General features: G+C 38.2%; 1 long non-coding RNA gene across 1 annotated transcript; it reads left to right on the top strand.

Moving 5' to 3' along the window:
* Positions 788 to 8592, top strand: LOC110260455. Its single transcript, XR_002343766.1, has 3 exons — positions 788 to 1172; positions 6023 to 6259; positions 8400 to 8592. It is a non-coding gene; the product is annotated as an uncharacterized LOC110260455 (long non-coding RNA).

Below are 11183 nucleotides of genomic sequence, written 5' to 3'. Positions count from 1 at the left end.
CATCCTCTCTCGGAGCCATAATCATCCCATTTGTGAGATGAAGAAACTGATAACCACAGCTGACTAAGGGGAACACTAAATGTATCCACCTAGCAAATGATGGATCCAATTCCTCTGATGCCAAAGTGCCTGCCTTTTCTCATTACTTAATACCAACTCCATAGACACTTATCAATTCATGAAAAAGTGGAATTGATTGGGACAGGAATTTATAAGGAATATTGAATTTTTTAAAAAGCCAGTCTTAATTGAGGGTTAGAAAAAGCTTGGGAGATTTGACAAAGGAGAAGGGAAAAAAGAGTAAGAGGAAGCAGCAGTGAAGGAGGAGGGGGGAACAATACCTAGACCCCAAAAAGCAAGAAAACATTGAAATAAAAGGAATGCTGTGAACACTTCTTTGCAGAAAGGAAGACAGATCAGAGTTCACACACCACCTCAAGGTAGTAACATGTAGGGGAGGGAGAATTGGGAATACAATTTACCTAACACCCCATGGACTTAGTTGTAGAGGTGTGGTGGAGTCCATAAGCAAAACCACAAAGCAAGCACAGGAGAAAGTAATTGGCTTTGCTGATAAGAGGGGAGGAAGAGAGCTGGCTGCAGGTGGGCCTAGTGATAAGCAGAATGTATGATGCTGTGAAGACTTGATTGGAAGAGTTTAATAAAATCATGTGACTGTTGCCAATTAGAAGCTAGAAGTAAAATACGATTCTGCTGCTCATTTTGTATCCAAGTAGAATTATACTGTGATTAGGCTAATAAAATGGCATTGGAAATCTGTAGTCACTTGCATGGGAGACTCACTATCTTGCAAGCAGCTGAACAGAAGCAGTAAAGCATCACTATCTCCACCTCACCTGGCCTGTGAGTGGCTCATGCAGAAACAAGCTTGTGCAGAGGCGGCATAAGAAGGGGAATAGAGGATTCCCAAGATGCACAGGAAAAGGGTGCAAGCTTCAAGACCCAGTCCCCAAAGGGTCCTTCGTCTACCTGTGGACACGCAATACCCGGAGAGGCTATTAAGGGAATCAAAGGGTAATTTTTCCACAACCAGCCAAGTGTCTCACCCTGCAGGAATCCTGTGCCTCTTGGAGGCTCCCAGAGGAAGAGCTTGGAAACAGTGCCCTCTGTGAGATGAAGCCCTACTGTTTCAGACCAGGAAGGTCCTGCTGGTGAGTTTTATAACTAGGGTCACCTTCCACTCCAACTCTAGTAAGTAAGAAAGGAAGAGAGCACTCAACAACATAGAGATAAACTCGTGTCTGAGAGTACATATAAATGGTCCAGTCTGATAAAAACAAACAAACAAACAAACAAAACCAGAACATTCTCTTCTTTCTTTGGCACATTTTGGTTATGGTTCTCTTTTTCCTCTGACTTTAGCCATTTCTCTCTATTGCATTGTCCACACTGGGATTTGGATTAAAGGCTGATTTACATCTGTTGTGTGCCCTAATTTCCCAAGAGTGTATGAGTGAATTTACAACAAAGGAGCTCTCCTTTTATTTCCATGAAATGTGATGCGCAGTGTCACTCAGCAGCTAGTGACATGTGGGCTGGCAATAATAAGGTCTTGCCTTTTGAAACAATCTGCAAACAATTCATATTTAACTGTTCTTCCTATTCAAATTAATTCAGATATTGAAATCATATTGCAGAGCACCTAAATGCTTAAAACACCACACATCTCGAGGTGGTAACCTGGTAGAAGAACAGGTTACCTTTTCTTTGAAATAGAAAACTATTTGGTACTTAAAGTACAATTAACATGATAGAAACTATACCCAACCCCTCTTCTGAGGCTTATGTACTGATAGCTGGTTTTCTAGCCTCATTTTTTAAGCCATGCAAATACCACCCTAATTTCTACTCTAGTATTAGAATTCAAGTACATAAATTAACCCTGCTGTTCTTTCCCTGGAGATGTTAATACTTTGTTGATTTGGAAATACCAAAGTGAAGACTTTCTTATCCATTAACCAAATAAGATTGAGTTTCTTCTACTTTCACATCTCAAGATACTATCTATTTTTTTTAAAAACCAGAGTATAACGATTGACTCAATTGTGTTTAACTAAAGTTCATTTACTAGCAGAAGAGATATACAGCATAGAAGGACCATATTCTATCCCTTGAAGTGTTTTGACAAGGAACTTAATCTTCAAATCATTATGATAGTCTAATGCTCCTTTGTACTTTATTGATTCTGTAGTATAACTGACAGCAAAGCTGATTTGGTTAACTCAAGAGCTCAAGTTGCTAGGCAAATATTTGCTGAATGAATGAGTGAATGAATGATAGTAATGCATGCACATAATGTTGAAAATAATACAAATTCAAATGAGTACTGTTCTAATTGTCCCTTTCCATCCTATAGAAGTAATAATTGTAACAGTTATCATTCTTGATAACTGATAATCCTTGATAACATGATCATTCTTCCCTATGTATTTTCTGATTTATATGGTAGGCAGAATAATAGTTTCCCAAAGACATTCACGTCCTAATAACCTGGAACCTGTAAATGTTACCTTACATGGTAATAGGGATTTTTAAAATGTGATTAAGTTAAGGAGTTTTAGATGGGGAGATTATCCCAGATTATCCCACATTATCTGGATCTACCCAATTAATCTCAAGGGTCCTTACAAGTGAAGCAGGAGAGCTAGAGTCAGAAATTTGAAGATGTTACATTGGTGTTTTTGAAGACAGAGGAAGGGGCCACAAGTCAAGGAATGCAGGCAACCTCAAAGAATTATAATAGGAAAAGAAATTGATTCTTCCCTAGAGCCTCTAGAAGGAACATAGCCCTGCCAACACCTTAATTTTAGCCCAGGGAGACCACTTCCATGTTCTTTTAAGCCCACCAAGTGTGTGATAATTTGTTACAGCAGCAATAGGAAACTAATACAATAAACTAGGACAATCTAACTCATATCATATGTGTAATTCAATAGACCATCACCTACACTACAGTCAGGCCAGTTAATGCAATAAGAATTGGAGAGTGGGGAAGATAGTTAATATTCATAGTACTTACTCTGTGGAACATAAACAAGCCATTAAATGGCATTAACCCAGGTGACTCCAAATAAGATACCCATTTTACAGATGAAGAAACTGAGGTACACCTGGGTTAAATGACTTGCCCAGAATTACACTGGTTAACATGTGGCAGGGCCAGAAGTTTGGCTATAGAAATAACACTCTTGGAATTCCCAGATCAGTGGTTATGGACCCGACATTGTCTCTGTGAGGATGCAAGTTTGATCCCTGACCTCATTCAGTGGGTTAAGGATCCGGATCTGCTGCAAGCTATGGTATAGATCACAAATGTGGCTCATATCTGGTGTTGCCATGGCTGTGATATAGGCCTCAGCAGCAGCTCCAATTTGACCCCTAGCCTGGAAAGTTCCGTATGCCACAGATGTGGTCATAAAAAAAAAAAAAAATGATACTCTTAACCTGTCACATATTAACCTTTAATATATGGCATATGACCCATTGTGCTAACATTCTTTATCGGAAGTGGTTATGTTACTGAACTCAGGTTCAGCTGCTCACCCCTCAAAAGCCAATAATCCAGAGGCAAGTGGAAAGGAAAAATACTTTAATCAGAAAAGCCAGCAATCTGGGCAGAAATTTCATTCATGTCCCAAGACCAAATCTTAAGATTCTGCTCAACTATGAGAGTTTTTAAAGGGAAAAAGGGCTGGCGAAGAATCTCAGTGAATCATCAAGGCAGGATGTTAGATTCTGCATCTTTCTCCATTGTGTGCAGACTGCTGACTCTCTTCATATGTTACCTTGCCCAGGTGATCTGCCTGCAGGATTGCTAAGGGGGCTGTTAGGGGTAGAGAGCTAGATATTTAACTACTTCATTCTTCTTTTTATCTAAGAAAAGAATCAATGGTTTAGGTAAGGCATAGTGTACAATCAGGAGAGCATAACACCGGAGTTACTATAAATTACTGCCATCTCATTCCAATAATTAGGTTCTTTCAAGGTTAGAGAGGAACAAAATGGGAAAAAAGGAAAGAGGTAAAAGAGCTGCTTTCAGTTAATAAACCACAACCTATTTGTATGGCATATGGGTTGCTTGTTCTTACTAAGGTTCCCTCCATTCTGTCTCTCTGCAACTTCAAGAAAGCTGGCAATAACTCCTGTCCTTAATCACCGTGCCGGAGATGGTACATCTATAGCCATGCAGAAAAAATGGGACAGAATCAAGGTTCTGTCTTGTCCGTATAGTACGGAATGTTTGCTGCAAGCTGTCACACTAAGAAAGACTTTGTAAAGTCCAAATTCAAGCTGGTTAGAGGGTGGGGTGCCCAACTACTGCAAAAGTTAATGCAGACAAAATTAGGTTGCCGACACAAATCTCAGAACATAACAAACGTTAACGAACAAACAAAAAAACAATAGGTTAGAAAAATGAGAATGTGCTTTCAGTGAATACTTCTCTTAATTATAAGATTGTTTATAATAAGGATTATGTTTAAAGTCTTGGGAATCTAGCGCAGTTCACTGAACTGAGTAGAAGTTGATGAACTGTTCACTGATTGACTATACCATCAAAAAATATATCTTAGGAACATTGTCTCATTTCTCAGCGGCCTCTTTGGAAGGCCCTGGAATTTTTTTCCCATGAGACTTAAAAATAGTTCTATGACTCACAACTGACATTCTCAAGGCCAGCAAACCTACTTCTACAATTTTCTTATTTCAAGAGAATGTTAGCATGTCTGCATGGCTTGATGTTTCATCAAAATCTTCCAGAACATTGCAAATCATTATTATTTTTTTTTTAAGGAGCAACAAACAAACTAGGAAAAAAAATATCCATGATAGATATGGCTACCATCCCAGGATTCAGAATAACAAAGCAGCCCCAGGATACTGAACCAGAAATGACAAGAATGGCCCTCTAAAATAGAGGCTCTTTCTTACAAATATTTACAAATTAACAAAACTTAAGAAATTTATCAGAGCTGTCTAGCATAAAACTGCTTCCAGGAAAAATAGCCATAACACTTAAACCTTCAAATGTATGAAAGGTGTTAAAAGAATGAGCAGGCAACCATGCTAGATCCTGCTCTAAGCTGAATTTTATGTCACCTGGGGCAAATTTTCTAAAAGTTAATGTTTGTTAACTTTCCCAATTTAATATCAACAAAAACAACCTGTGTGACCAGCTGAAAAGGAAAAAAGTTCCATAAATAAGAAAAAGTTTAAGTCTCTGAAATGTCTTTCTCCTGTCCATTTTATTTAAAGGATTCCCTCCCATGGGGATGGACATTGGTTTAGACTGAGCAAGCCAGTTGAGAAAGGCTTGAGAAACTCATGAGGATCCATCACTTTTACAGAGGGACAGCAAAGCAGATTCAAGACCTAGTGCTGCAGAGCATGGGAAAAGGGTGCTCATTTCCTTCTGATTGTGATTCTTTCCTCCTCCTTATAGTTTTCTCTCTGAATTTGAGTTCTATTGTCTTTTTTCCTTTGTTCTACTTTTCTAATGCACTTCCCTTCTTTTCATCTTTTTTCTTATTTATTTATTTTCTATTTTTATGGCCTCATCCGTGGCATAAAGAAGTTCCCCAGCCAGGGACTGAATCCAAGCCACAGCTGTGACCTACATCACAGCTGCAGCAGTGCTGGATCCTTTAACCCACTGCTCTGGGCTGGAAATCAAATCTGAACCCCCTCAGTGACCAGAGCCTCTGCTGTCAGTCAGATTCTTAACCCACTGCACCATAGCAGGAATGCCTTGACTTTTCTCTTACTCTTCTTTATTTTCACATATAATTTTTTTCTGTCTGCTTTTTTCTTCCTACTTAACTAGTCATAACAAGACATTGATGTGTATATTTTTATGACTTTATGTTCATGGAATAAAGGCTTACAAGTTCTTTGCTTTTCATGTTGTTAATAGACAAGTTGGACATTTTATATATGTTTTTCCTCTCTAAAATGATTTCAAGTTCTTCAACATTGATCCTTTTCTGTACATTTTTCTTCAAAGATGCTGTTGCAGTCCTGCAGTTGACAAATCCTCCAGTGTGCAAGCTTTTCTTTACTTTCCTTGCTGGCAGAGATGCAGTCCAAGTGGCCCCTATTTTAGGGGGAGAAGCAGACATGGCAGAAAGAGAACACTGCTTTACAAAAAGGAGCAGTCATTATGTTAAAATGCACAAAGGACAACTGCGAAATTTTGTTTAGGGACCTAAATTTCTCACCACTACACTGATGGAGCATAAAGGTGAGAGGTATTTTACTAGTGTGTTTTTCCTTTAAAATAAGTTTCAGTGTTTAATGCTAATGTGAAGATATGATACACATTTTCAACTCCATTTAAGATTTTTGTTATTGATAAAAATAGGAAACCCAATGATGCCCTTAAATATCTCCTTGTGGTTCAGTCAATATCATCTAGGATAAGTTTTTCAGTATGAATTTCAAAGTCTTGAAAGCATTAAAGACAAAGGCCCTTCTATCCCAATGGGAATGTAGAAAATATGAATAAATCATAATGTTCTGATGTTAAGGTATTGCTAGAGGTCAAGTGGACTTCGAGCTATGTGGTGATTTCTTATCTGGGTATTTTAATAGAATTTCATGTCTCTTAAGAAGGATAAAAAATTTGCATCTTGTATTATTTTCAGATGAGGGATACTCATTTGAATTAATATCAAGATGCATCCCACACAGAATTTTTAAAAATCATCAATCTGCCATCTTATCCACATTATTTTGTACCTTCGGGCTCTTGATGTAGTTTTTATGAACAGGATTCAAATAAATTGGCTCTTTTTCCTTGGTGATTTCTTTAATTACTTTGTTATTATCCAAGGAACTGGTTTAATTTAAATGAACACTGTGTTCCTGCTACTACTATCCAGAGAAAACACAGACTCAGAACATGCTGTTTTGTAGTTAAAGTGTATTTCTCTGCATGGGGATGCCAGAATCTGGCAGTTCAATGGCATCTTCCTGTTTTATATAAAGAGCAAATCCAACCCATCTTGTGAAATCAATGACTTCTCCAAACACCTATTCATTTCACTAGATAAAATAAATAAATAGTAAATATATGAAGCAATGACTTGCTTTAAGTAAATTTGATAGCATTTCATTCAAGCCAAGCAATCCAGAAAGTCTATATAATTCTTTTCCCAAAAATCTCTCTGTATAGGAGGTACATTCTAAAACCAATTATGAGCAGATGTTATCATGAGTGATCCAATGCCCCTTCTCCTAACTTTCCAGAATTTGACATTACACAAAGACTTATTGAACACTTATTTGGAACTGATGTTTACAAAGATACAGGATTCCTTCTTCTCTTCATAGCTTCTATCCAATGAAAGTACAGCATAAATTTCAAAGGAATCTATCTATCTATCTATATATATATATATGTACATATATATATATGTATACCTTAAAATGCTATAAAGTATTTTACAGACATCATGAAAACATAAAATTATATTTCATTTCCTGAAATAGTTTTCAACCCTAGCTCCATCCCTTTAACTAAAGCCATGTGTGAGAAAAGCAAGTTAAATCTTTGGGAACACTCGATTTTGGGCTATTGACTGAGCCCTTACAGAAAGCAGGACAGTTCTCCTGTTGCAAGTAGAATGGGGAACAGACTTGCACATCTACTAGAGGATGAGCTGGGAATGAAACAGTGAGAGGAGAATTCACTGCCTATGCACACACATCAGGCTCATACTGTGTTTCATTTTACATCTTTCACCTAGGAATTTAAATTTCTGTCATACATACCATGGAGAATGTATTCTTTTTATTTTTGAATTTGCAAACAAGTAAACTAAAACATGATCCTTTGCCAGAGGTGGTACTGCCTATAGCATCAGAAGAGTTGGTGTGCGCCCTTCAAATGAGGGCATAGAATATATGTGGCTATTGGAGAGAAGAAACGTTGTCACTAATTATATGTTTCAAGGTCAAACTAGAATGATGATGAAGAGCTCATTTTCTAAAATCAAATACACCTAAATTTAAATGTTGTTAAGTGGTCTTAGCTTCTTTAAGCCTTAGTGTCCTCATTTCTAAAATGGAGATATAAAGAGTGCCTACCTCTTTGGGTGATATTGTGGGAATTCAATGTGAAAAAGCACCTGAAAATCTTAGCATGGCTCTTGAAATATAATGTTCAATATCATTGTAGCAGAGAAGAACAAATCTGACTCCGTATTAGATCTGTTTTATTGCCCATGCTTCATCATGCTGGCTGTGCACCTTTTGTAAAAGAGTGTTGACTACAGCCTGAAACATACAGGATAGTCCATTCTCAGGCTCTGACATTTAAGAGTCCATTCATACAGAGATAAAAAGTTTTAGAACAGAGAATAACATTTGTCTTGTTGAAGGTTTATAGGAACAGGGACCTGACCTATGTGAACAGCTGCAAGAACAAAGGATTCTGACACCAGGAATTTTCAACAACGAACCACACCCCTCCATCACCTTGCCTTTAAAAGTGCTTTGCTGAAACCCTTCAAAGCAGTCAGGTTTTTGAGGCATCCTTCTCCTTGCAAGGCCTTGCAATAAACATTCCTCTGCTCCAAAATCTGAGGATTTGGTTTGTTTGGACTCATTGTGTTTTAGGCACAGGAACATGCATTCTGTAACGTCATCATCATCACTAAAGCAGGCTCAGAAAATTCTTGTCATCCCCTGCAGCAGACTGGCAGCTATTATCCCAGGCATTCGCCCTTCTGGATGGTGTTTCCCAAAATGTAGTTCTAGGACTACCTGCATCAGACTCTCTTTTAAGGGAGCTTGTAAACAGTGCAAATTCCTGGGTTCCATCCCAGACACCAGAATCCCTGGGTGTCAGGTTGGGATGCACCATTTTTAACAAGTTTATTAAGTTTGAAAACCACTGCCCTAAAGGAGGTCACTTCTCAGCCTGTCCTCCAAAGCATGCGAAATTGACACAAAGTGTACTTGACTCAGACAGCTACAGTTATTATAGATACCTGCTGAGTCCCTTTTACATAAGTACTTATTCAGGTACAGAGTTAATGAGAAAGCGGTGTTAATGGAACAAACTCTACTAAAGTGCTGTGCCTGGAACTCCCCCGTACTCCTCTCCCACTCTTCTGTAGCCAAGTCATTTTAGGTACCCACCTCTCTTTCCTTCTCTCTGCTAGTAAATCCGGAAAACACTTCAAATCTAGCTCAGAGACATTTCTTTAGGGAAAACTGCCTGATCACACTCCTTTCTTCTGTTTTAGTTTTCCTATACCAAATAGCATCTGCAAAAGTCATCTGTTTATTAACCACATGGTAGCATGTTTGTAGTTTTATTTTTTTTCTTTTAAATCTTGCATTGTTACCTGTCAAGCCTTGCACATATCTTTGTCTCTCTACCTCTTTTATGCCAGTATAAATCTGTTTAGGAAAATGCCCTGTATTAGACATCTTAGACTTCTCAATTATCCTTGAGGACTGCATTCCTGGCTCTGAAGTTCATTTTCTGGAAATATCTGTTGAATGGGGAGGTGCAGATCATCACGTACACACTTCAGGTTTTCTTCGCAAAGTGTGAGAAAGGGAGGACTTCTCTGATTAATTGTAGCAACACTAAGTAGCACAACCAGGTTTCACATGCCTCCTGCTATAAGGAGACATAAATTCTATAGCATCACCTACAAAACATCCTTGCTTAAAACATTGAGCATGTATCTAAAAAAGTCTCTAGATTTACTAGTTTACAGAAAATATGGGGAATGAAGTAACATGGCGAATGCCACCATACAAAGTCATCATTCAGATTCAGAGAGTGGGAGGTTCTGCTGGACAAATGATGACTCGATGGCAGAAAAAAAAAATAGGAAGGAGCACCATTAACACATAAAATGAGCTTGGAGAGATACTATTTGAAATATGTTGAACTGTAAGATAATGGGGAAAATTTGAATGTGGACTGGGCATTTTGATGAAATGAATATTTTTTTTTTTTTTTTTTGGCCATGCCCATGGCACGTAGAAATTCCTGGACCAGGGATCCAACTTTAGCCACAGCAGTGACCCCTGAGCCATGGCAATGACAATGCCAAATCTTTAACGTGCTCCTCATTAAAATGAATAATTGATGTTAAATTTTTAGGTGTGAAAATGGCATGGTAGCTATATTTTTCTATGCTTTTATCAGTTAGATGTGCATCCTGAATAGTTACAGGGTAAATGGACTAGTATCCTAAAAATATGCCAAGAAAAAATGTGGGGGGACAGATGAAACATGGTAGGCAAAGAGTTGAAAATTGTAGAAGCTCGATGATGGATACATGGGGGTTCATTATTCTAATCTATCTGCTACTATATATGTTTGAATAATAAAAACTTAAAACTACTTAGGCAGAAAAAGAAAAATACCTCTCACTCACCTTTCCAAATGGAATGAGAATATAAATGCTTATTTTAAATGTAAAAGGTCTTGCTTTCAAAGCAGAGAGGATTTTTTTTAAGCTACCACTTGTAATGTTTTAAATTTATTATTTATGGATATATTTATATGCTGACTTGTTCCATAAAGGATCTGAGGAGGAAAGTTTTTGGAACGGATATAATTGCTACAGAAAACATTGTTTATGCATTCATTCATTTAGGTCACTTGGAGGAGGCTGCAGCACCAGGGGTCTCTGGTTGCACGTACAAAGAGAAGATAATAATCTAAGGGACCCCCTCACCTGGATGATTCTCCCATGTCAATCAGGCAGAAGCTTGATTGAACAGATGGGCCTTAAGCTGTGCCCTGAAGGCCAGCCGACTGTGTCAGAGCAGAGGGCAAAACAAACGGAGTCATATGCCTTCCCTGCAAGATCTTTTCATCCTGGCAGAAGCAAGTAAGTGAAGTACAGGCATTAAAGCCCTGGTTGGCTGATTAAAAATTTATTCCATTGCTACTTCCAAGGAGGATTTGAAGTGGTATCACGGAAATATATTCTCTGGGCCTCCTGCCCCCAAACTGAGGGTAGGGGTGGGGAAGTGGGGAGTGAGATACATAGTTCAGGAATGCCTGAACTCTGAAGGTGCAGCTAGAAAGCCAAGATCTTTCTTTGTACTCCAAAGCACCAGAAAATGCTTCAGATATTGAGAGTTAAGACAGGTTGAGCTGTTTCCTAAAGGACCAAAATCTAAACTTGAGT

The sequence above is a fragment of the Sus scrofa genome, chromosome 4, assembly GCF_000003025.6.
Source record: "Sus scrofa isolate TJ Tabasco breed Duroc chromosome 4, Sscrofa11.1, whole genome shotgun sequence".
In the NCBI taxonomy this organism is placed as follows: Eukaryota; Metazoa; Chordata; class Mammalia; order Artiodactyla; family Suidae; genus Sus; species Sus scrofa.
The sequence above is the reverse complement of the archived record's forward strand: the minus strand, read 5'-3'. Positions and strand labels throughout refer to the sequence as shown.